The sequence below is a fragment of the Meriones unguiculatus genome, chromosome 17, assembly GCF_030254825.1.
Source record: "Meriones unguiculatus strain TT.TT164.6M chromosome 17, Bangor_MerUng_6.1, whole genome shotgun sequence".
Taxonomy (NCBI): Eukaryota; Metazoa; Chordata; class Mammalia; order Rodentia; family Muridae; genus Meriones; species Meriones unguiculatus.
Genome location: NC_083364.1, coordinates 23339361 through 23362854, shown reverse-complemented (window position 1 = coordinate 23362854; position 23494 = coordinate 23339361).

The following is a 23494-nucleotide window of genomic DNA, read 5'->3' as shown; positions in this document are numbered from 1 at the left end:
AACCCATGGACTGGGGTCCCAGATAGAATGAAAAAGGAAACAGGGTCTGGAAAAATGGGTCCTGTTTCCAGAACACGGTTCCATTGTGACCAGCTCTCAAACATTCCTGCTACTTTGCCTTTCCACCGTGATGTAGTTCCTTAGACTATGACAGGAAATGCATGCTCCTTTCTTAGGTTGCCTTTGTCACAGAGAGGAGGGTAAATACAGTTACAAATCGAGGCATAAGGATGAACAAGCTGGAACTTCAGGGTGTGTGAGAATCAGCTAGAGACTAGGCCAGCAAACAGCTCAGCGGTACGCATGTTCAATCCACAGGGCTGACAAGAAAATGAGCTAGAGTAACGGTCACAAATGCTACTTGTAGGTCCCACCACAAAGGCAGTCTGCACCTCAGGAAGGTGGTTAGTAGACCCTCCTTGTAAAACACTGGGTAACAGTAAATTAAATCAGTTGTTTGGGACATTGAAGCAAGATGGCATTAAAGTGCTCATTTTATATTTTCCCAGTTCTGTACTGTTGGCAAAAGTCAAGAGGCAAGACGTACTCTTTACAGTTACAGAATGAACCACAGTATCAATCAGAAACAAAAATAATTTAACGAGACCATTGTCAGGGAGCAGGGCTGCATGGGTACAAGGTATCTTTTATTCTTTATTAATTAAAAATGTTTATTTATTATTTTATTTATTATTTATTTTATTTAATTAATTAACTTATTTATTTATAACAAAATCTCATGACCAGGTTGGTCTTTACTTGTTCCTCTCCTGCCTCTGCCTTTTTTTTTTTTTTTTCAATTTTCTGAAATGGTTTCTCTGTGTAGCCCTGGCTGTCCTAGAACTCACTCTGTAAACCAGGCTGGCCTCAAACTCACAGAGATCCACCTGCCTCTGCATTCTCAGTGCTAGGATTAAAGGCATGTGCCACCATGCCCAGTCACTATTATCTTTACAACAAAACAAATATAAACAGTTTTGTTTTGTTTTGTTTTGTTCCAAGACAGGGTTTGGTTTTTTGTTTGTTTTTTTGTTTGTTTGTTTGTTTGTTTGTGTGTGTGTGTGTGTGTGTGTAGCCTTGGCTGTCCTGGGCTTGCTTTGTAGGCCAGGCTGGCCTCAAACTCACAGTGGTCTGCCTGCCTCTGTCTCCCTGAGTGCTGGGATTAAAGGCCTGTGCCACCATGCCTGGCAGCAAATATAAATGTAAGTGATGGAGAAGTCACTAAATAGTGCATATAGCAGATATCTCTGCTCTCCTTCTCATGTCTCAGCCAGCTCTGCTACCAATGATCCTATAGCACATGAAACCTAGAAATTGAGGGCTACTGTGCAGACAACATGATGTAAGAGCTGTTAGCTGTCACCTACAGTGATAGAATCCTGAAAGTCAGGGCTGAGAATGACCTTCCCAAGGTCAAACAGTAGCACTATGTTTCTAGAACCAACATCCCGGGGGGGGGGGGGGGCTGAAAAACAGCAACAGGGCCAGGTATGGTGGCCCACACCTTTAATTCCAGCACTCAGGAGCTACTCTGTGAGTTCAAGGGCAGCCTGGTCTATATAGAAAGTTCCAGGACAGCCAGAACTATACAAAGAGACTCTATTTCAAACTAACAAACACCTGTTCCCCAATATGGCAACAAGATCAAAGCCAAACTTTACTTGGAAGATGGTCACGGTGGTTGGGTGAAGTTCATACTGTAGATTCACTAGCTAGTTTTCTTGGAGGTCTAGGCGGAGGAGCTGCCCAGGAGGACATGCTAGAGGCACAAGGATTTGGAACACACAGGGAGCCGCTGCTTTGAGGGATGGGGAGGGGAGTTTGCAGCTGTGCTCTCTGAGCTGCTTCCCTGCTCAGCAAGACTGTTCTCTCTCATGTCTAGACCATGTGGCTGAAAACGCCCCTATTCCAGGCCAGGCCAGAGACTCTGCATCCTTTCCATTACAGAGGTGTTTTTCCTTCTAGAACATCCTGTGCTTTCCTCAAAGAACCTCAGAACAAAAGGAACTGAAAAATCTCTTTCTCCATGGTTCCAGGGTGAAAAGAAGCAGCCATTGGCAGAAGGCACAGCTGTGTGGGGAGCTGAGTGAAAAGGCTGGGGAGTGTAGGGAGGTGGGGGTTCCTCCCAGTATTGTTAACATGAAAGCACACTTGGGCTTGAGCATGGCAGGAGCCACAGACTTCAACCTTTGAATAACACAAGGAGAGAGGGGAAAATGAACAACAATATCAATGCTTCTAATATTGGAATCACCAGGGAGTGTCACAGTGTGAAAGATGCTTGTCATAGGAACCATGGGCCTACCTGAAGGGGATGGGGTACAGGGACACCATTAAAAAAAGAAGAAGCTGAACATGGTGGCTTACATCTGTAATGCCAACATCTGAGGCTGGAGGATTGTCATGAGTTCAAGGGCAGACTAGAGCACCTTGTGAGCTCCAGGATAGACTGCGCTACAGAGTGAAACTCTGTCTCCAGGAAAAGAGTAAAATAAAAATGAAAATTACATAAGATATTTCAAAACCCATGGCTACAAGGGTCACTCACAGGTGACAGCAGCAGGTGCAGGGAAGACAGGTAGTTCTGGGGTCCCCTTCGGAGACCGTGGGCTTTCTGGCCCAGTATCTTGAACAGCTTTGTATTTTAAAGCAAGTGCACGTAAGATCCCCTCCTGGAAGCTGAGCACACCTGTGATCCCAGCACTCAGGGAGGCAGAGGGAGGCAGATTTCTGTGAGTTCGAGGACAGCCTGGTCTACAAAGTGAGTCCAGGACAGCCAGGGCCACACAGGGAAATCCTGTCTCAAAAAACCCAAAAGACCCCCCCCACACACACACACACTTCCTGGTTTGATTTGTCTTTTGTCATTGTTGTTAGGCTTTGGCAAAGTGATTTTGTTTCTTCCAGTTTCAGGGTCAACTTCTTCCCTGAGTGCTGGAATTGGAAGAGTGCACTGCCATGCCCCTCAGGACCACAGGATTTGAGGTCCGTAAGAAAAACTGAAGGTAGAAAAGCATTTTCTTTCATCAGATGCATGTTGGTCTCCTCTTTCTCCTTCTCTCTCTCCTCCTCCTCTTCTTGTTCCTCCATTTATTTTCCTCCTGCTGTTACTGCTCTTCCTGTTCTTTCCCTCCCTCCTGCCGCAGCTTCCTTTATTCTGGGATTACGGGTAAGTGCACTGCATCCTGCATAAAGAGGGCTTTGCTGGAGAAAAAGAAAAATTAGAGCTCTTCTGTGGTAACTGGCAAAGAGAGAAGATAGGGTGGTTTCATGCCATAGACTTGACATCTGCTAACCGTGTGACATCAGAGGCCTGTGTTCTCTGCCTGCTGATGCTCTGATAGTTGGGGACTTGGAAAGCCCAAGGAAAGCACCATTCTGAATCAGTTCCAAAGAGAAAACAACATGCCTGCTCTCACCTTGGAATGAAAACCAACAGATCTATGCTCACCCCACAGCCGCCTCCTTCACTCGGCTCCTTCGCTAGCTTTTCTGTCCAGAGCCAGCACAGGCTCAGCTACAGAGAGCTAGAGTTCAGCCTGTGCCTCAAAGCCCTGTGGCATTGTCCAACCAGCTGGTCAGATCTTATTTGCCCAGGCCAGCTCTACCTGGTGCCTAGCTCCTGTTTCTCATCCTCATCCTGGACTTTCTGTACCCCACCCTCCGTGGCCCCAGGTAGCCAGGCATGTCTTCCTCTCTTTCGTGACGTCAAATAAACTTTTCTTTCAGTGGCATTGGCCTTGTTATATCACCTCTCAGCCACATCTCCAACAATTAAATCCTGAGGAAAAGACCTTCCAGTTAAGGATTGAGATGCAAGGTTGGGGGCAAAGTTGAGGTGCAAAAGGTGTTGCCTTTCTGAGGAAGGTTCGGGACACCTCTAAAAGGCCATTTCCCCAGGGAGGAGTAGGACTCTGGGGAAATGACAGCAAATAAAGCGATTAACCACCATGGCCTCTCCAGCTCAGGGTCGTGTGAGGGTGTTTGTTTCCAATGACGCCCCCTTCACACCCTCTGCTTCCTCTGTGAACTGAAAGATGGGCAAGACTCACATCTGGGCAAGGAGGGGTTCCCAATTTCAGGGCTAGTGAAGTGCTTGCACCTCTCACATGAAGGTCTGGACCACTGCCCACACAGCAGCTGGGCCTAAAGCGGGAGTGATTCTCACCACGCTGACCAGGCCGTGCCTCAGTGAAACCTGTGTAGGCTGCAGAAGGCTAGAAGCAGAGTCTTTCTTGACTCACACACTTCCCTTAATGCTGCAGGTAGAAGGGATTTGGTCCAGCACTCCACGCACCTGCACTGCCCCACTGATCCTGAGTCCAGGCTCTGCCATATTTCCTCCTTTGACTGAGCCACAGGCAGCCCATGCTGCCTCACACTCATGGTCAGTTTCTGGGAATACAGGTACGTACCACCATGCCCACATTCTGAGGGCTGTGACCCCTTGTCTTAGTGTTTCTATTGCTGTGAAGAGACATTATGACCATGGCAACTCTTTTTTTTTTTTTTCTTTTTTTTTTTTTTTAATGCAGTTTATTCAGGAACCTTGAACAATCCTCGGACCCTGGGGAAAGCCAGCCCACAGCTTAAATAGCCTCTGGGTAGCCAACCCAGGCGTGCCACATGGGCAATGCAGATAGGTCCACATACATGGAAGCAAGCCAGATCCTCGGCCTTAGCCAAATGTGGAGTTGTTCGTGACAGAGAGCACTCACCATCGGGAAGGTGGAAGGCGGAAACCAGCTCCATCTTTAAGGCATAGCATTCCGCAGCTCTCTACAGTTCCCCCTTTTTGTTTTAGACGCATCAGGCAAGAGTAGAGGTCTGATCTCTGATATTAGAAATAAATTGGGACTTTGTACCGATGTTCATTTAGGTGTCATCCACCCAAAGAGCATCAGACCCGACCGATACCTTTTTCTCAGAGGCAGGACCTGGGGCATCAACCCGCATGCAATCAGACATGCTCTTCTCTGGGTCGAAAGCGGCTGACCCTGAGTGCAGTGCTTAGCCATGGCAACTCTTATAAAGAAAAACATTTCATTGAGGGCTGGCTTACGGTTCAGAAGTTTAGTTTATTGTCATCATGGCCCACCCCAGTGACACACTTCGTCCAACAAAGCTACACCTCTAATAATGCACTCCCTATGAGGACCATTTTCTTTCAAACCACGACACACCCAGCCCCAGAAACTCCAACATCTTCCATCTCATACTGTATGACAAAGCGGCAGGTGACTGACTACCTGAGTCCTCACACCTGTGGCTTTAAGTTACCAAGCGGTTTGGGAGGGAACACAAGATGTTCATACCTGCAGGGTCACCTGGAAGTCTGCAGCCTTAGGCATGGTCCAGCACGTTCAGCTACTCACAGTGTAGACACTCAGAGCGGAGCCAGCTGAGGACGGCTGGCTGAAACTGACCCCACCATTCTGGTTCTGGCTGCCCAACTGTCTGCCCAGCGACAAGCTGCTCAACCCATTGGAGGCTCATAATAGGATAGCAGATTGGGCTGTGCTTGGAATGGGAGCGAGACTTCCCAGTTTGTTATTTCTGAAGACCAGTCCCTCTCCTGGTTCTTCTACCCTGCTTGATGGTTCCCAGTCTCCAGTGGTGCTCGTGAACTCTGTTTCTTTCATTTGGTTTGTTTCCTTTTGGAACATGTGGGCCTCCAATTCACAACCCTCCTGCCTCCATCTCCCAAGTGCTGAGATTACAGGTACACACACCAAGTCTGTCTTCTATTACCATTCTTATTTCTAACACTGTAGTACTTCCTGTTATAGAAGGAGCACACTCTCAAACTCCAACAACTCATTTTAATAGGTTAAAAACCTGGCAGAGGCTGGACACAGTGGCTCATGACTGTAATCCCAGCACTCAGGGAGGCAGTGGCAGGCAGATCTGTTAGTTCAAGGCCAGCCAGGTGTACAAAGCAAGTCCAGGAGAGCCAAGGCTACATGGAAAAAACCCTGTCTCTGAAAAAAAAAAAAAAAAAAAACTGACAGAGTATAGGACTGACAAGATGGCTCAGTGGGTACTTATCACCAAGTCTGAGGACCTAAGTTCAGTCCCTAGGAGAAAACTGACTTTTGAAAGTTGCCCACTGACTTACACATATGCACCATGGCAAACACACACACACAAAGTATGTACGTGTAATAAAAATTAAAAAGTTGGTGGGCTTCCACAGTTACGCTAATCAAGACAATACAAAACAGAAGTATATTATAATTCTGGAATGTTCTAAGTATTCCTGTATCTATTAACTGTGATGACTTCCATATACCCTTGAAAACTGTAATGTCACTTGAGAGTGACGCACGACAGTTAGATTTCTGCACGAGTCACCTCAGAATACGTGAAGAGCCGGGGTATAGACAGCTCAGTGGTAGCGTTTGCCCAGCATATCTGAGACTCTGGCTCCTAGGTGACATGGTGGGCTCTGCTGTGACTACTCGCATCGATGGCGGTGCGAGTTCCATGGAACGTTACAGGACTTTAATGAGGAACATCACTGAGTTCACAAGCGGGCTTCCGAGCATGCATGCCAGCATGAGTGTGTACGGATGTACTAGGGAAGAGGCCTTGAGGAGTTCAACAATGGCTGCTCAACACCAGAGAGGCTGAGAACCCAAAAGCTGCACACCTCAGCAGTCCCAGTCTGGTGCTGAAGGCCTAAGGATTCCAAAAGGGTCTCTGGTCTTCAGTTCACACTGGATAGCCAAAGAAGGTGAAATCTGATGTCAGCACCATTTGGCAACAGCGGCCGCTGCCTCAGGAATAGGCACACTTACCAGCAAGAAGTGCAGCCCTGATATTTCCTCAGATCTTTGTTTAATTACATGTATGTATGTATATATGTATGTGTGCATGTGCCACAGCACCCATGTTGAAGCCAGAGGACAACTTGCAAGAGCTGGTTTTCTCCTTCCACCACGTGTGTGTGTGTGTGTGTGTGTGTGTGTGTGTGTGTGTGTGTGTATGTATGTGTGTATGTATGTGTGTGTGTGGTGTGTGGTGTCTGTGTGTCTGTGTATGTGTATGAGGTATGGTTTGTGCTGGTTAGGTGTTTTTCATAGTTATTAGGGTTTTTATTGTTTCTGTTTTGTTTTTGTCAACTTGACACAAACTAAGATCATCTAAGAAGAAGGGAACTACAATTGAGAAAATGCCACCATTAGACTGGCCTGTAGGCAAGCCTATGGGATATCTTTTTGATTAATAATTGATGTGGGAGAACCCAGCTCACTTTGGCCGTGCCACTCCTGAGCAGGTGGTTCTGAGCTGTAGAAAAAGGCAGGCTGATAGCTGGGCGGTAGTGCTGCCTGCATTCTGGGAGGCAGAGGCAGGTAAATCTCTGAGTTTCAAGGCCAGCCTGGTCTACAGAGCTGGTTTCAGGACAGCCAGGGCTACACAGAGAAACTCTGTCTCAAAAAAAAAAAAAACCACAATGAAAAAAAGAAAGAAAGAAAAAGAGAGAAAAAAAGAAAAAAGAAAGAAAGGGAAAGAAAGAACAACAACAACAACAACAACAACAACACACACACACACACACACACACACAAAGCAAGCAGGGTGAGCAAGACTTGGAGCAAGCCAGGAAATCTCAAGCATCTTTCCTCTGTGGTCTCTGCTTCAGCTCCTGCCTCCAGTTTCCTCCCTTGGCTGCCCTCATTGATGGCTGTAATGTGTAAACCAAGTAAGCCCTTTCCTCTCGAAGTTGTCTTTGGACACAGTGTTTATCATAGCAATAGAAAGCAAACCAGGACAGGCTCACAGCTGCTAGGCACACATGTGTAGGTCAGAGGACAACGCTGTGAAATCCATGCTTTCCTTCTACCATCCTGTGGGTACTAGGTATCAAACATAGATCTTTACACTTGTGTGGCAAAGCACCTTTTATCCCCCAAGGTATTTTTAGTAATGCTTATGTCCATGATCTATTTCACCTTAGTTTTTCAATGTAGTCTACAGTAAAATTTGAGCCTTATTTTTATTGCTGTGGTTGTTTGAATAGGAATACTCCCTGCCCCAGGCTCATATATTTGAGTGCCTGGTCTTTAGGGAATGGAACTAGTTGAGAAGGATTAGGAAGTATGGCCTTGTTAGAGGAACTGTGTTATGGCAGGCCAGCTTTGAGGTTTCAAGGAGCCAAGCCAGGTTCAGTGTCTCTCTCTTCTTGCTCTCACCTCCCATATCTGCCTGCTTGCTGCCTTGCTTCCTGCCATGATAACAATGGACTAAACCTCTGAAACTGTTAGCAAGCCCTAACTAAATGCTTTCCTTTATAAGGGTTTCTGTGGCCATGGTGTGTCTTCACAGCAATAGAACACTGACTAGGATAATTGCATGTGAATTTCTGTGATTGTTTCAACCCCATTCATTTAAAAGACTTTCCTTGGCATCATTATCATCAGTGGGCCATATAAGTATGGCTGCATTTCTGAACATTATTCTTTCCCACTGATCTGTGTCTATATTGCTGCAACTTTATACTAAGTCACAAAGCCAGTGTAAGTCTTCTTAAGGATTCCAAGCACCAACTTTTGGTCTCTGTGAAATGAGTCCGATGCTGGCCTTTCTTTCTTTCTTTCTTTCTTTCTTTCTTTCTTTCTTTCTTTCTTTCTTTCTTTCTTTCTTTCTTTCTTTCTCTCTTTCTTTCCTGGGGAAGAGGTAGTTAAGTTCTTCCATAGGCCCTCAGCCTGTTGCCAGTGCATAAAACTACTGATGTGGGGAACTGGGCTCTAGCTCAACCACTTACTCCTAATACCAACTAGCTTCAGCCATCATCAGTAGCACCTTTCATGTGCCCTTTCTCCTGAACCCCTGGCCTATCAGGTGGGTCTTGGAGTTGGAGAGCATAAGCAGCAAAAGGATGTTGACCTAGTTTTTCAAGTCTCAGTCAGTCATAGGATGCCTGCCTTCCCGGTCTCTCAAGTTTCCTAGCTTCCTTCCAAACCAAGATTAGTAGCATGCTAGCAAATTCACATAGTGAAAGCACAGGCATCTACCAAGTAATAAGATGCCAGCACATTCTTTATGCATCTAAGATCACACCCTAATGGAGACTATGTCTTGCTGACCTTTCCGGCCAAAAACCCTCTTCCCAGCCCTGTTCCCACAGGCTGCTGAGAGAAACCTGTACAGCTCCTCTTGCCACATCTGTCCTAGGAGTCCCGCTTGCGAGAGTCTGAAGTCAGTGCAGTGCTGGCTGGGAACACAGGGCTGACTTTGAAAAGCAATACTAGCTGTTACTACATTAGGGTTCTCTTTACAGAATGGGATACAAAAGACCTCTGGGTCTTTACCCTTGTGCCCTGAGTACGTTCCCAGGGTAACAGGAAAAGGCCCATTAAACACTCCAGTGACACAAAATTCTTTTCTTGTTTGTTTTGTAAGACAAGGCCATGCTTTAATACATAGCCCAGGATGGCCTTCAAGCTGGTCTTCCTGCCTCAGGTTCTGAGTGCTGGGATCATAGGTGTGAGTTATCACCCAGCTTGTGACATGCTGTTCCAGCGAACAGTAATAACCACACAAAACCACTCACGGCACTCTCCAGGCACTACACTGTCTCCTTTTCATCCTGGCATGCACAGTGGTACTCTGACTTTCCATCCACAGGAACCACTAAAGAAAAAGCAGCTGCTTATGCTCTCAGGCTAAGAAGCCAGGAGACTTTCGTTTGATTCTGCAAACCCAGGCTGGAGCCCACGCTGCTGGACACATGGTGGGTCTTCCAGCAGGAGAGGCAGCGGAAGACTGCACCACAGCCATGGTCTTGCTGCGTGTTTGAAACCAAACAGGAACAAGTCAAACATCAAGAGTAAAAAGCTACAAATGTCAGCTCATCCCTGTGCCTCTCAGTGTGACAATCCAGCACACTGACACACATACCCCCATCTTACCCTCAGTGGGCACATCTCCTCTATCTGGCCCCCCACCCCTGACCTACCTAGCACTGCCTTCCGTGGGCTAAGGTGGGCGACACAGACAGTGGAAGGGGGCTCAGCCTCACATCTTCCACCTCAGATCCTGCATGGGACCCCTATCCCACCCCACCCCCACTCCACATAGAACAAGTTCTCCTGAGGCCGAATGGCTAAACCAAAACCTAAGGCTTTGATGTAGCAAGGTTGTCAGGGAGTCAGGCTGTGGGCTAGAGCTGAGGCTATGGCTATAGTGAAGCTGGTGCCTGCATTCCACCACTACTCAGCCAGCCATACGGCTGCCATCAAGATAGCAACCAGGCTTGCCTCAGCTGTAGAAAGAGAATGGTTGCAGTCCACCGAGTATGGAGGGGACCAAACACTCCGGAGCTGGACGGACTGAGGTCCACTTGGGAAACCACTCCCTGCCTTTAAGCCCCGCTTTCCCCTGCCAAGTGCTAAGTGCCACGAAGAAATAAGACTTCTAATTGGCAAGTCGAGAACCAGAGTGGCGTGGAGCCAGGCACAGCATATCCCTAGAGTTCTCTATTTCCATTGTTAAGATGAGGAGGGCGCACAGCGAGCGTGTTGAACTCTGGAAATTAAATTGAAGGAAACGGATGGCCACTCGAGTGACCGGTTGCACACACTTGCCTTAGGTGCTGCAGTGAGGATCCAGGAGGGCCAGGGTAGAGGTGTGGCAGACAACAGTGCTTAAAGAACCGAGGGGGACAGCGTGGAGGTGAGGGGCAGAGCTGTGTGGGAGAAGGAGCAGTGACCCGAACTTCCTCAAGAAGAGATTTCTCATCTTAATCTGTGTGGTGTGGGAGGGACTCTGAGGTGTGTGTTGTGTGTGTAATATGTGTGTGATGCGTGTGCCGTGTATATGATGTGTGTATAATGCTTGTGATACATATGATGTGTGTATAATATGTATATAGTGTGTGTAATGTGTGTGGTGTGTACTGTGTATGATATGTGTGAGGTGTGTTATGTATGCATAATCTGTGTGTTGTGTACATATGTGTGAAATGTGTGTGTTGTGCATGTAATGTGGGTATGTGAGAGAGAGAGATAAGTGGGTGCCGAAATGAACATTCCACGGCACGTGTGGTGGTCAGAAGACAATTGTTGGAGTCTGTCTTTTTTTTCCCCCTTCCTGATGGATTCTGGGTCTTAAACGTGGGCTACAGGCTTGTCTGGCAAGACAAGTGATTTCGTCAGTGAACCATCTCCCTGGCATTGGACTTGAGCTTGAAGGATGAGATGGCCGTGGGGTGCTCCTTGGTTCGTGTGTGTGCCGGAAGAGTGTGGGAGCAGCTGCTGGGACAGTTCAGGGGCTGTGAGAAGGCAAGTGGTGGGCAAGACAAGAAAAGTGCGTGAGCAGATGGTGTGCAGGCACGGAACTAATGGGAGATGTGTGCGTCAGTGAAGTCACTGGGTCAGGAGCCGGACAGGAACTGGAATGTGCTCAGTGAATGGAAGGAGGTCAAAGTCAGACTTCCAGGAATAATCAGGGCCCGCACGAACCTGGAGTGTATCGGGGACAGAGAAGGAAGCAGAGTTTCAGAGAGGTTTCAGAGACCGTCATTTCCAGGCTGGTGGCTCCAGGTGAAAGTGGAGTCTGGATGAACACCTGCTGCGATCATCAAGGGAGCTGGGAGCCTATCCGGAGCAGACCTGGCACCAGGCGCACGCATCAAAGATACAGAAACGAAGGTCCAGCCTCTGCCCGTAAGGCGTTCGTAGTTGAGTAGGACAGGCAGGTACACACCTGGATAACTTCATCTTTAGTGCATAGAATTCTAGATCTCTTCTGTCTTTGCTTAAGACAGAGTAGAGTTGAGGGTAGAGAGACTTCCTGAAGGAGGGAGCCCTGAGCATCAGGGAAATGGGAGCCCCAGGCACAGAAGGTACATGAACTGGACACCGAAAGGTGGTGAATGGCTCCAGGGACAACACCCCCCTTCCTCCCTCTCTCTCTTCCTCCCTCTCTCTCTTTCTCCATCCCTCTCTCTCCCATCCTCTTCCCCCTCCTCTCTCCTGAGACAGGCTCCCACTGTGTAGCTCTGAGGTTGGTCTAGAGATCTTCCTGACTTTGCCTCCTGATTACTGGGATCAAAGGTGAGTACCACCACAACAGCACACCTGGAGCACGCCCCCTCTCTCCCTGTGTGTGTGTGTGTGTGTGTGTGTGTGTGTGTGTGTGTGTGTTTTGTCTGCATATATGTCTGTACCATGTGTATGCAATGCCCCTGAAAGCCAGAAAAGGGCATAAGATCTCCAGGCACTGGAGTTGCAGACTGTTGTAACCCACCTCGTTGGAGAATTGAACCTGGGTCCTCGGGAAGAGCAGCCAGTGCTCCTACCCACTGAGCCATCTCTCCAGCCCTCACAAGTTAAGTTTTTAAAGGAACAACGAAGTAACGATGAAGGTTCATCCTGATTTAATTTATAAATTATGCTGAAGCTTTTGATGAAATTTTTAAATTTTTCAGTCAAAATGTTTAAAAAGTTACTATTTATCAAGTACTTTATATGCATTTAGGTTTAGTTTTTAGTTTAGTTTAGTTTTTTGAGGCAGGTTTTTTTCTGCGTAGCCCTGGCTGTCGGAGAACTTGCTCTGTAGACCAGGCTGGCCTCAAACTCAGAGTTCTGTCTTCCTCTGCTTCCTCAGCGCTGAGCTCAAAGGTGTGTGCCACCTCCACCCAGCTCCACATAACTTCCTGTCAGGAAACCCTGCGGCTAAGGTTGAAGTTTGGCAATACCAGGAAGCTCTGAGTCCAGTGCAAAATGACAGATTCCCTTTGTTACTGGGACAACCTCTTCTCTGCCTGACCTGGGGAACCCAAATCCCCACACCCTCTACCTGAGTAATATCCCACTCCCTTTCTCCTGGTAGAACCCATTCAGCAAGCACCTGAGATTCCTGAAATGCCTTCCCATGTAAATAAGGCATCTCAGTACCTTAGACTCCCAGCCAATGACATTTGCCCACCCTGGATTTCCCCACCCCCTCCTCAAAGTTCTATTTAACCCTCCTGCATCCCTCCCCCAATAAAATGAATCTGCCTCCCAGAAGCTGATCTAGGGAGTTAACTCATTTCCATTGTGCTCAGCCCCTTTCATCCCCGTCTTTGGAGAATGATGGCCATGGTGGAGGGTGGGAGGACAGGGAGAGCCATAACTTCCCATGTATTCAGTGTGAGCATTACAAATTTTCACAAATAATCAGAGTGAATCTGAAGCAAGGTATATAGAGCAGGAGCAAGGTGGACTGGGTAGATGGAGGTGGAGTAGGCTGGTGACAGTTTAGACAAGATTTTTCACTGTGACACAGTCTTCAACATAACTAATTTCAGTTGATGCAGTACGGTGGAAAGGTGGAACATTGTGGTGAAGGTAGGAAAAGCCGCTCTCCTCGAGGCAGCCTGGAAACGGAGGAAGATGTGTCTGAATGAAAATGGCCCCACAGGCTCATGTTTGAATGCTTGCTCCCCAGTTGGTGGAACTACTTGAGAAGGATGAGGAAGTGTGGACCGACTAGGGGATGTCTGTCACTGGAAGTGGACTGTGAGGTTTCAAAGACTCACGCCATTTCCAGGCTCTGCCTCAGGGCTGTGTCTCAAGATATACGCCTTCAGCTACTGCTACAGGGCCCGGATCCCCACCATGGTGGCCATGGATGCTAACACCCAGAACCTGGGGTCCCAAATTAAACACTTTCTTTTGTAAGTTGCCTTGGTCATTGTGTCTTATCGAAGCAATGGAAAAGTCACTAAGACAGATAGGAAACAGTCAAAGAATTCTTAAAGGCAAGTTCCCACCACCTTCTTCCAACCAAGAAAGACTCAGACCACCATAATAATTAAGCCAACTGAGGATTAAGAATATAAGAGCCAGCCAGATGTTGTGGTACCCACCTTTAATCCCAGCACTCTGGAGGTAGAGCAGGCAGATCACTGAATATGAGGCCAGCCTCGTCTACAGAGTGCGTTCCCACAAACCCCCACATTACATCAGTGTTATGTGAGGTTCAAAACAGCCTTGCAACATTTGGGTTTTGTTTGTTTGTTTCTTTTTGTTTGTTTTTGAGACTGGGTTTCTTTGTGCAGCCTCGGTGGTCCTCGACTTTGTAGAACAGGCGGGGCTTGAACTCACAGTGATACACCTGCCTCCGCCTCTGCCTCCCTAAGTGCTGGGATTGCAGGCATGTGCCACCGCACCCATTCGGGCAACATTCGCTTTTGTCAGAGCATAGTACAGATACAATATGACAATTAATTTTGATTTAAACCTCTCTCAGTTACTTTATACTTGGCTTGCACAAACGTTAATTAGTCTGATTAATATATCTAGACCAGGGTCAGGGTCACGGAAATCACAAATGTTCCCAGACAGACATGACCACTGAGGGAGTAGAGGGCTGCGAAGTATCTAAGCAGACACAAAATGGAGTCAGGGCAAGATGGTGTTAGCTTTGCCATTTCAAGAGTAAGGGAAAGCTTCCAGTCAAGAGAAGAGAATCTCTGCCTTGAGGCGGGTCAAGTGGTAGGGCTGAAGGACCCCTCCTAGGAAGGCAGACTTGCCTTAAACGGTGCTAAGAAGATGGTGGGATAATTAGTCCTTTAACGAAATATGGTAATTTTCCTTCCCAGAACTCTCACCCCTACTGCAGTAGCTTAGCCAGCTGCAGCATACAGCTCCACACTCATCCAGCTCTTCTAAGTTATCCAGAAAACTGTATCTTTTCCTCCCCACCCCCCGACATCTGCATTCTAAGGGTGTTTTCCATAACCCTTTGGCCCTCCTTACTATCTCCAGAGCAACCCCCCTCCCACCCCAGCAGACTTGCAGCTGCCCGCTGCCATGTGTCCGACGTGTGGCATTCCTTCTCTCCTCCAGACGCTGCTGAGACTTACAGCTGGCGTCACTTGAGGGCTCTTCTCTTAAACGATAATGAAATTGTCCTTGAGTTCTCGTTAACCTCGAGAGGGAACCCCAGATTTCCCCAGTATCTCCTGGCACTCAGAAGAAAGTCTTCCAAAATGCAGCAACGTGTCTTCACACACCTTCTCATTCACTTCTTGCTCGTGTGCAGGTAGGAGTTCCTTTTCTCCTCCACTTAACCGAAGCGCTGTTTGCGCGGGGACGTGACGGAACACACACACTGTGCTACCTGGAGCCGCTCATGCTGACAGAGGTTTGGCTGGCCTCTGCCCTCAGGAGGACAGCACACATGCCTAGAGGAGGCGGCATTGCAACACGGGCTACAGAGGCTTGTGCAGAGGGTGGCAGCTGGAGCCCCCGGCACTGCTGGAGGTCAGCCCAGGATGTGCAAAAGTGATGATGACTCTACACTTGATCTTAGCCAAAAGTCCAAGAAGTGACGGTTTTTCTAAGTTAACATCTCCTTTATTTGTTAAAAAGGAAAAAACGTTTCTGTAGCATTTGGGCTTTCAGATTTCGAAGCCTCCCGTCCCCTACCTCCCCCAGCTTCCTCTCCGCACAACTGTCGCTTGGTTCTCCAGCCTCTAGGACTCTTGGATCCCACATGGTTTAGCCACAACACAGGTGACCGGTGTGGGGGAATCTGTGGCGCCTGTTGCAGGAGAGAGACAAACACGAGGGCCTCAGAGGTAACTGGTTTGGTGTGGGTGGAGGAGCCTAGGGCCACAGAGGCAGGCTTCAGTCTTCTCTGTAGTGTATTTCGTAAGATTCCTGATAGGTTCATCCGGCTTTTGTGCAGTGTTTTTGGTTTTATTGAGACAAAGTCTTGCTATGTAGCCCCGACCGGCCTGGAAGTGACTGGTAGCCCAGGCTGGACTCAGACTTGCAGCAGTCCTCTGGCTTCTGGGATCACAGTGTGCACTTCCATGCTCAGCTTGACCAGTTAATTTGGCTGGACGAAACCATTCGTGATGTTGTGTGACTGGACTGACAAACGGACAAGACGCTGACTGTAAGAAACACCTGGCTTCATCGTTCTGTTTGTTTCCTTGGGGTGCTGGGACTCAAAAGCCAGGGTGTCGCACAACCAGTCAAGTGTTCTGTGTTGGCTCTGCCCGAGTGTCTGGATATATTACTATGCTTTTTGTAAACCTTACAGACACTTAAAACGTTCATGTATTTGTTTAGCGTGTCTGTGTATGTATACCACAGCGCTCATGTGGAGGCCAGAAGATAACTTATGGAAATCCATCTTTTCCTGCCATCCCTGGCTCCCAGTGACAAACTCAGGTCCCCAGGCCTAGCAGCAAGCACCCCTACCCACTAAGCCATCACACCAGCCCTCGAATGCTCTTAAGTATTGACTATTAAGAAGTTCTGCTCCCAGCCCCAGACAGAGCTCAGCTATTACATGCTTGCTTAGCATGTGCAAGGCCCTGGGCTCAACCCCAGAACTAATAAACGGTGTGCTGGCACACATCTGTAATCCCAGCACTTAGAAGTCAAAGGTAGGACAATCAGAAGTTCCAGGTCACCCTCAGCCTCATAATGACTTAAGGTTAGCCTTGGCTACACGGGGCTTGGTCTCAAAAAAATAAAAACCTTCTCCCTTAAATCTATCTTCCCTGAGATGACAATGAACTTTGGCCTGTGGTCGTGTTGCTTGAGGTGACGATAATGTACCACAAAGCCCTCCGTAACAGCGACTGCCAAAAATAACAGCTGTAAAACGATTTACAACAGCAATCAGGATAAACACCTTTGTCCCCTCTCATTTTATGACCAGCAAGTGTAGAAGTTGTTGGCGTAAGTGTGCTTTTTCTCCTCACTACCCTTCTCAGCACGGGGTGGACGGAGTGACGTCCTTCGCCTAAGATCTGGGTCGCGCCAGCCTTTACTGTTAGCTCTCATAAGAAGGGACTTTCCTGTTTTTGTCATTCTCCAGTGATGGCGTAGGCACTTTGTATAGGAGGGAAAAATACCTCAGAAGGAAGCTCCCAAGGAGGTTACCAGTTGGTTGCATAGTTCAGCCAAGTAGGTGACTCGGTGGGACGCATCTCTTTGTGTTTGTTTGGCTGGGAAGGGGGGACTGGGATCAAGGCCAAATCACTTTAGCACCTGAACCTGAGGCAGTCCCTTCACTGTGGCCTGCTGCATCCAGGACAACCAGACAGATGAAGTGTGGGGAAGTGAACGGCTCTGCAAAGGCCACGCATACCCTGCGGGGCGACTTTGATTTGATTTGTGATTCAGGGGGCCAGTTGGCCTCTGATACACACAGAGTTTCTCCTATAAGTAGCATTCAAAGCCTTATATACTGAGGGTCTATGGGTGAAAGAAGAGAAAGAAAGAAGAGGATAAAGGTTATGTAGTCATTGCTTTGCACATTGCTGGTACAAAATACCTCATGGAGCCACTTAAACAGGAAGGGTTTGGCCATCATGGCAGAGAGGCCGCGGTGGAGCAGATGGAGGTGGCAGTCTGGTCACATCCTTAGTCAGGAGCAGAGCACTTTCTCATTTCTCCTTTCTATTTAGGCTGGGACCCCAGGCCGTGAATGGTGCTGTCCACACTGAAGGTGGGTCTCCCACTTCCTTCACTCACAGGCCAGAAGCCAACTAACTTAACTGATGGACCTGGTGGTTCTAGATCTTGTCAAGTTGACAATCTGTATTAACCACGACATGGGAGCCTATTACAATGTCTGCTTTTCTGGGCTTTAGAATATTTCTAAAATAAAACATTTTTTAAAAACATGTATAGTGGTTGCCTTATTGCCTTTGTGTTACTATAATAAAATACCTGAGTCTTGGCAGTTATGATAGATATCACAAACACTTCAGCTGAAGCCAAGCATGGCAGCATGTACCTGTGGCTCCAGCGTTTGGGAATCAGGAGTTGATGACACAATGAATTTGAAGTCTGATTGAGCTACATTCAACCATGTCACAACAGCTCACAGCTGTCTGGACCTGATGCTTTTTTCCTGACCTCCTCAGGCACCACACACACATGTGACTTACACACATGCAGGCAAAACACATAAAGTAAAAAAATACTAAATCTTTAAAAAATACTCATAAAGAGAAGAGGTCTCCTCTGGCCCACAGTTTGAGAGGTTGTAGTTTGCAGTCTGTACCCACACTTTGAAGCCTATGATGAGGCACAACAAAGCTGACCACCGTGTGACTGAGAGGTGAAGAGAGGAAGGACTTGGACTCTCTTGTTTCCTCTCAAGATCCTACCTCCAATGACCTCAGACCCCCTAGGCTCTGTCTCCCCAAACCTCTGCCTCCCCCCAATATCACTGCCCCTTGAAGCAAACTGTTACCACATGTACCTTGGGGGACACTTCAAATCCAAATGATGGGAGTCATTTATACACAGCAGACATGAACCTCCACTCTTCTAGAGGCTGAGAAGTTCAGATGCAAGCACCAACATTTGGGGTCTGGTGTGGACCCTCTGGCTCCTTCTTCAGCTGCCGTAAGGGGGAGTGTGTCCGCAAGTGGCAGAAGGAAGAGGGGCTGGGTGACCCTGGAGAGACAGAGAACCGGGTTCCCAGTTGAGGAGTGGAACACCCTAGCATTTAACCCAGCACTAGAAGCCAAGAAGACCTCTGGAGAGTTGCTGCTGTTGAGTCCACAATGAGAGGCTGAAGAAACTGGAGTCTTTGTCAGCAAATGGCAGTAGGGACAGATACACTTACTCAGGAAAGGGGGGGCAGTGACACATGCTGCCTTCAGCCAATTTCTCTTAATATCCGGGGTATCAGCCTGCTGAAAGGTGCCACTCACATCTAAAATGTGTCTCTCCTCCCAGTCACTGTCACACATGCCAATCTTCCTGGAAATGCCCCAACAGACACAGATGAATCTCATCTGTCTGAGGCAACTCTTACTCCAGTCAAGTTACAGTCAAGGCCACTGGTCATGGACCGTGAGGACAGTAGGCAGAGGAAGCCTGTGGGGGAGGGGCGAGCTGAGATCTGAAGAATGACTAAGATTAACTGGGCACTATGGGATGTCAGGAGATGGAGTCCCAGGCAATGAGATTTGCCTGCACAGTGGTCCTTTAGTCTGGGAGATACCAAAGTGATGGGGCCCAGAGGGAAGAAAGAGTGGCTGAGGAGGGGGTGTTTGTGACAAACGTTTGAGAAAATAAACTGGAGGGAGGCCATGTTTCTTTTAGATCGTGGTTTCAGGAGTCTTGTGGGTGCTCGGTTGGCTCCATCACTTTTAGGTTAGCATAGGCACCGAATCGTTGTGGTGGGAAGGTGTACCAGATGAAAGCTGAGGGCAGCCAGGAAGCAGAGAGGCGGAGGGTGGAAAACCCCAGTGGTGATGCACTCTTCAAGGATGCTCCTCTAGCAACCAGCTTCCTCTAACCTTCGACAGTGCTGGGGGAACAGAGCCTGGCAGAACCAATTAGCAGCCAGTCTAGCCAAACCTGGGAGCTCCAGGTTCAGTGAAATCCATCTCAAAAATAAGATGGAGTTAAGGAAGACAACTTTTATTGACCTCTGACCTCCAAATGCTTGCACTTGACCTCTGACCTCCACATGGCTGTGTGTGCACACAAACATGCACACGGCCCATATGCACAAAAGCAGACATGAACAGGTCATGTACATACAGCACACACACACAGAGAGAGACACACACACACATCAAGAGAGGCTGGAGAGATGACTCACAGCCCAGATACATACTCAGAAACACATACACATAATTAAAAATGAAAGAAATTGGCCAGGTATGGTAGCAACACACTCACAAACACACACAGGGTGGGGGTCGGGGGCAGAGCTGTGAGGCTAGCTCAGTCAATAAAGCACTTCCCTTGCAAGTGAGGACCTGACTGATCCCCACTCACGTGTAAAAGTTCTGGGTGTGGCTGCACATCCTTGTAAGTCCAGTACTGGGGAGGTGGAGACAAGAGGATGGGGATCTCTGGACAGCTGGTCCAGCCAGCCTAAGTAATGAGTTCCAGACCAGCGAGGGACCCCCGACCCCACCTCTAAGGAGGTGGACAGCATTCCTGAGGGAGAACTATGCAGCCACACCATACACGTGCATAAAAGAAAAGGGACAATTTGGGAAGAAGTGAGGCAGCATAAAGGGGGAGGGGCCAAGAGTGGATAATACAGGTGGAATGTAAAGCAAGTATAAGATTCACAGGTATAAAGATGTCTCAGGGGCTGGAGAGATGGCTCGGAGGTTAAGAACACTGGCTGTTCTTCCAAAGGTACTGAGATCAGTTCCCAGCAACCACACGTTGGCTCACAACCATCTATAATGAGATCTGGCGCCCTCTTCTGGCCTGCAGGCACATGTGCAGGCAGTATAGTGTATAAATAATACATCTAAAACAAAACAAAACAGAAACATGTCTCAGGAAGCCCATCTTACCGTTTATACGTGAAATGTTCCCCACAGGCTTGACCGCTTGAGTGGTACTTGACCTCACCAATTCAGGAGGTTAGGGAACCTCTGACAGGTGAGGCACTGAAGGAGGAAGTGGGTTGTTGGTTTGGAGGTGTCCACCGGGGCTTCTGGAGCTCTCTCAGCTGCCTAACCTGCTTGCCATGTAAGGAAGCAGGCGGGGCTCCCGCTGCCACAGACAGGAGCCAAACCACCACACCTTCCCACGGGGAGCCAGGTAAAACCTCCTTCTCTTAAGCTGTTTCTGCAGGGTGTGACAGCAGTCAGAGTAGCTAACGTCACTTTGTACAAATTTACGCTAACAAGACAAATGAGTGGACTGTTAAACAAATAGAAGAGCACTGTAAATCTGTGGCAGGAGAACTGTGACGTGTCCAAGGCTAGCCTAGGCCACACAGTGAGACTCTGTCTCAAAAGATGTAGCGCTTTAATGAGCGTCTTTGAGAGTGTTCAGTTCTGTGAATTTTTGTGGCCTGGGTTTCTCCAGGCCAGTTGCTGGGTCAAAGGAAACACATCTTTACAGTTTTCACAGATAGCCTGCCCTACTGAGAACAGCCATTTCCCCACACGCTAGCATAGCCTTAGAGTGCACTCTTAGTGAAAAGGCTTTAATTTAGATTCCATCGATAACTTGTGGTTTTTGGCATCTTGATGAGCTATAGGCAATCTTTGAGAAGAAATTCAATCTTGGCTTATCTTTCTTTTGAGTACCGTCTCTTGATTGAGTTATCATCCTTCGAGATACGTGTATGTTAGCATTCTATTGCCATGGTAAAGAGCCATGAGCAAGGCAACATGAAGAAGGGAGTGTTTATTTTGTCTTACAGTTCCAGGGGATGAGGGTCCATTTCCACCCTGACTTAGAAGTGTGGCGGCAGGTAGGCGTGGCGACTGGAGCGGCAACTGAGAGCGCACACCCAGATCCATAACCAGGAAGCAGAGGAAGCTAAATCGAAACACTGGAGTCTTTTGAAACCTCAAAGTCAGTGGCACACTTTCTCCAGCAAGGTCATACCTCCTAACACTCCTCAAATAGCCCTCAACTGGGAACCAAGTATTCAAATACCCAGAACTTAGGGGTACATGTCATTCAACCTACCACAATGTGGCTGTTAAGTACTAACACCTGGGAGCTGGAGAGATGGCTCAGGGGTTAAGAGTGCCATCTGTTCTTCCACTAAACCCGGGTTCAACTCCCAGCAACCACATGGCAGCTCACAATTGTCCATAAGCAGTCCAGGTGGTCTGATACCCTAACACCAAAGCACATAAAATTAAATAATTTTTTTTTTTAAAAAAGTACTAACACCTGTTTGATTAATGTGTTTCAAGTTAGGAATCAACTAAATTGGCTGGGGCCTTTAATCCCAGGACCCAGGAGGCAGAGGCAGGCAGATCTCTGTGAGTTTGAGGCCAGCCTGATCTACAGAGCTGTTTCAGAAACCTTGTCTTGAAAACACAAAAAAGAAGGGGGTTGGAGGGGATTAAATTATAAAGGCACTTTCCTTCAAGCCTGATGACCTGAGTTCAGTCCTGGAACCTACATGACAGAGGGAGAGAGATGAATCTCATAGGTTGTCTGCTGACTTCCATAGGGTAATGAACATTTGCAAAGTATGCACACACACACACACACACACACACACAGTAAAACAAGTTTTACAAAGAATCAACTAAATTGATTCCTTTTATTCTAACGTGTGTGAGATGCCTTGAATTGACTCTTTGTCTAAAACTCCCCCAAGTTTCAGGAGCATCATGACAAAGTGACCTGCTTGGGGTCTCCAACCCAGCCAGAGCCACACTTACCTCTGGTTCTAAGGCAGTGCAGTGTCTGGGCTCCCCAAGCCATCACCAGGAACATCTCAGGACAAGGCCATATTAATATCAAAAGACTTGCCTCTGTTCAGCTTTCCAGATGACCAGTCCTCCTTTCCAGAGAGGACAGAGGGTCTGTCAATGTCAGGAAGATGCTGTCTGAATATGCAGAGTACAAAGTGCTGTGCCTGCAACCTAGCTTTGGATCCCCAAACCTCCCATTTTTGGTAGCTTGTATGAAATTCAAAATGGAGTCACTTCTGTCAAACTTGGCAAAATGGAGTTGAGGAAGCCATGAATGTGGAGGTGAGGCTCTTGTGGACACTTTACTTGATATCAAGGGCCTTCCAGTCCTCCAGGCATTGAAACCCCCAGGGAAGTCATTTTTGTCGGAAGAAGGCCGTGAGACCTGGTATTTCAGGGAGTAGTGAGACACTGTGAGAAGGCTCTTAGTTTGAGCTGTGGTTCCACAGTGGGGTGAGGCAGGAGAGTGGACTACCTGATGGGATCTTATCTCCCATTCTCATCTGCCTGGTTTTATTAGATGACCCCTCTTGGGTCTCTGCCCAACGCCTCTACCAAACACCCTAGAATCTTCCACAGGGCTCTGACCACAAAGATGTCCACTGTATTAGTCACTTTGGTTGCTGTGATACAACACTGTGACCAAAAGTAACTTATGAAGTAAAGATATTTTGGTTTATAGTTCTGGAGGGAGAGTCTGTGATGGAGGGAGGTATGGCAGAAGGAGGGTGGCATCTTCAGCCACAATTATGCAGCACAGAGTGAACTTGAAGTGGGGCCAAGCTACAAACTTTCAAAGCCCACCCCAAAAGATGTACTTAGGAAGCAGGGCTCCACCTCCTAAGGGTTCTGTAACACCCCAAACAGTGCCACCAACTGAGCATCAAGGTGTTCAAATACCTGAGCCTATGGGGGACACTTCCCACTGAAGCCACCACATCCCCTGTGCCCCTCGGTCTTGCTTTGGTCCCCTGCAGCAAAAGCCAGGCAGCCGCTACTTGGCTTTATGGTTTTCAGGGCTATGTTTGTGTCCTCCCTCACCTGGGCTTCATTTAAAACGTGGACTGAGAAGCGGGGACTATATTCATGACTGTGAGACTAGCATGCACACCAGCACATACAGTTCACTGTCACTTCCCCGAGGTGGCTTAGTCAGAGCCTGGGTGGGGTTCCTTGCATTCTTGCCTGGGTGGTGCACAGGAGTTGGAATTTCCCAGGATTATGTCCCCGAGCCAAGCAGCTGGAGCAGGTCAGGGACCCTCCTGGACCCCGATGAGTCACAGCTAGCCCTGGAGCTCTGAGGTCTGAGCACCGTGGCTTTGA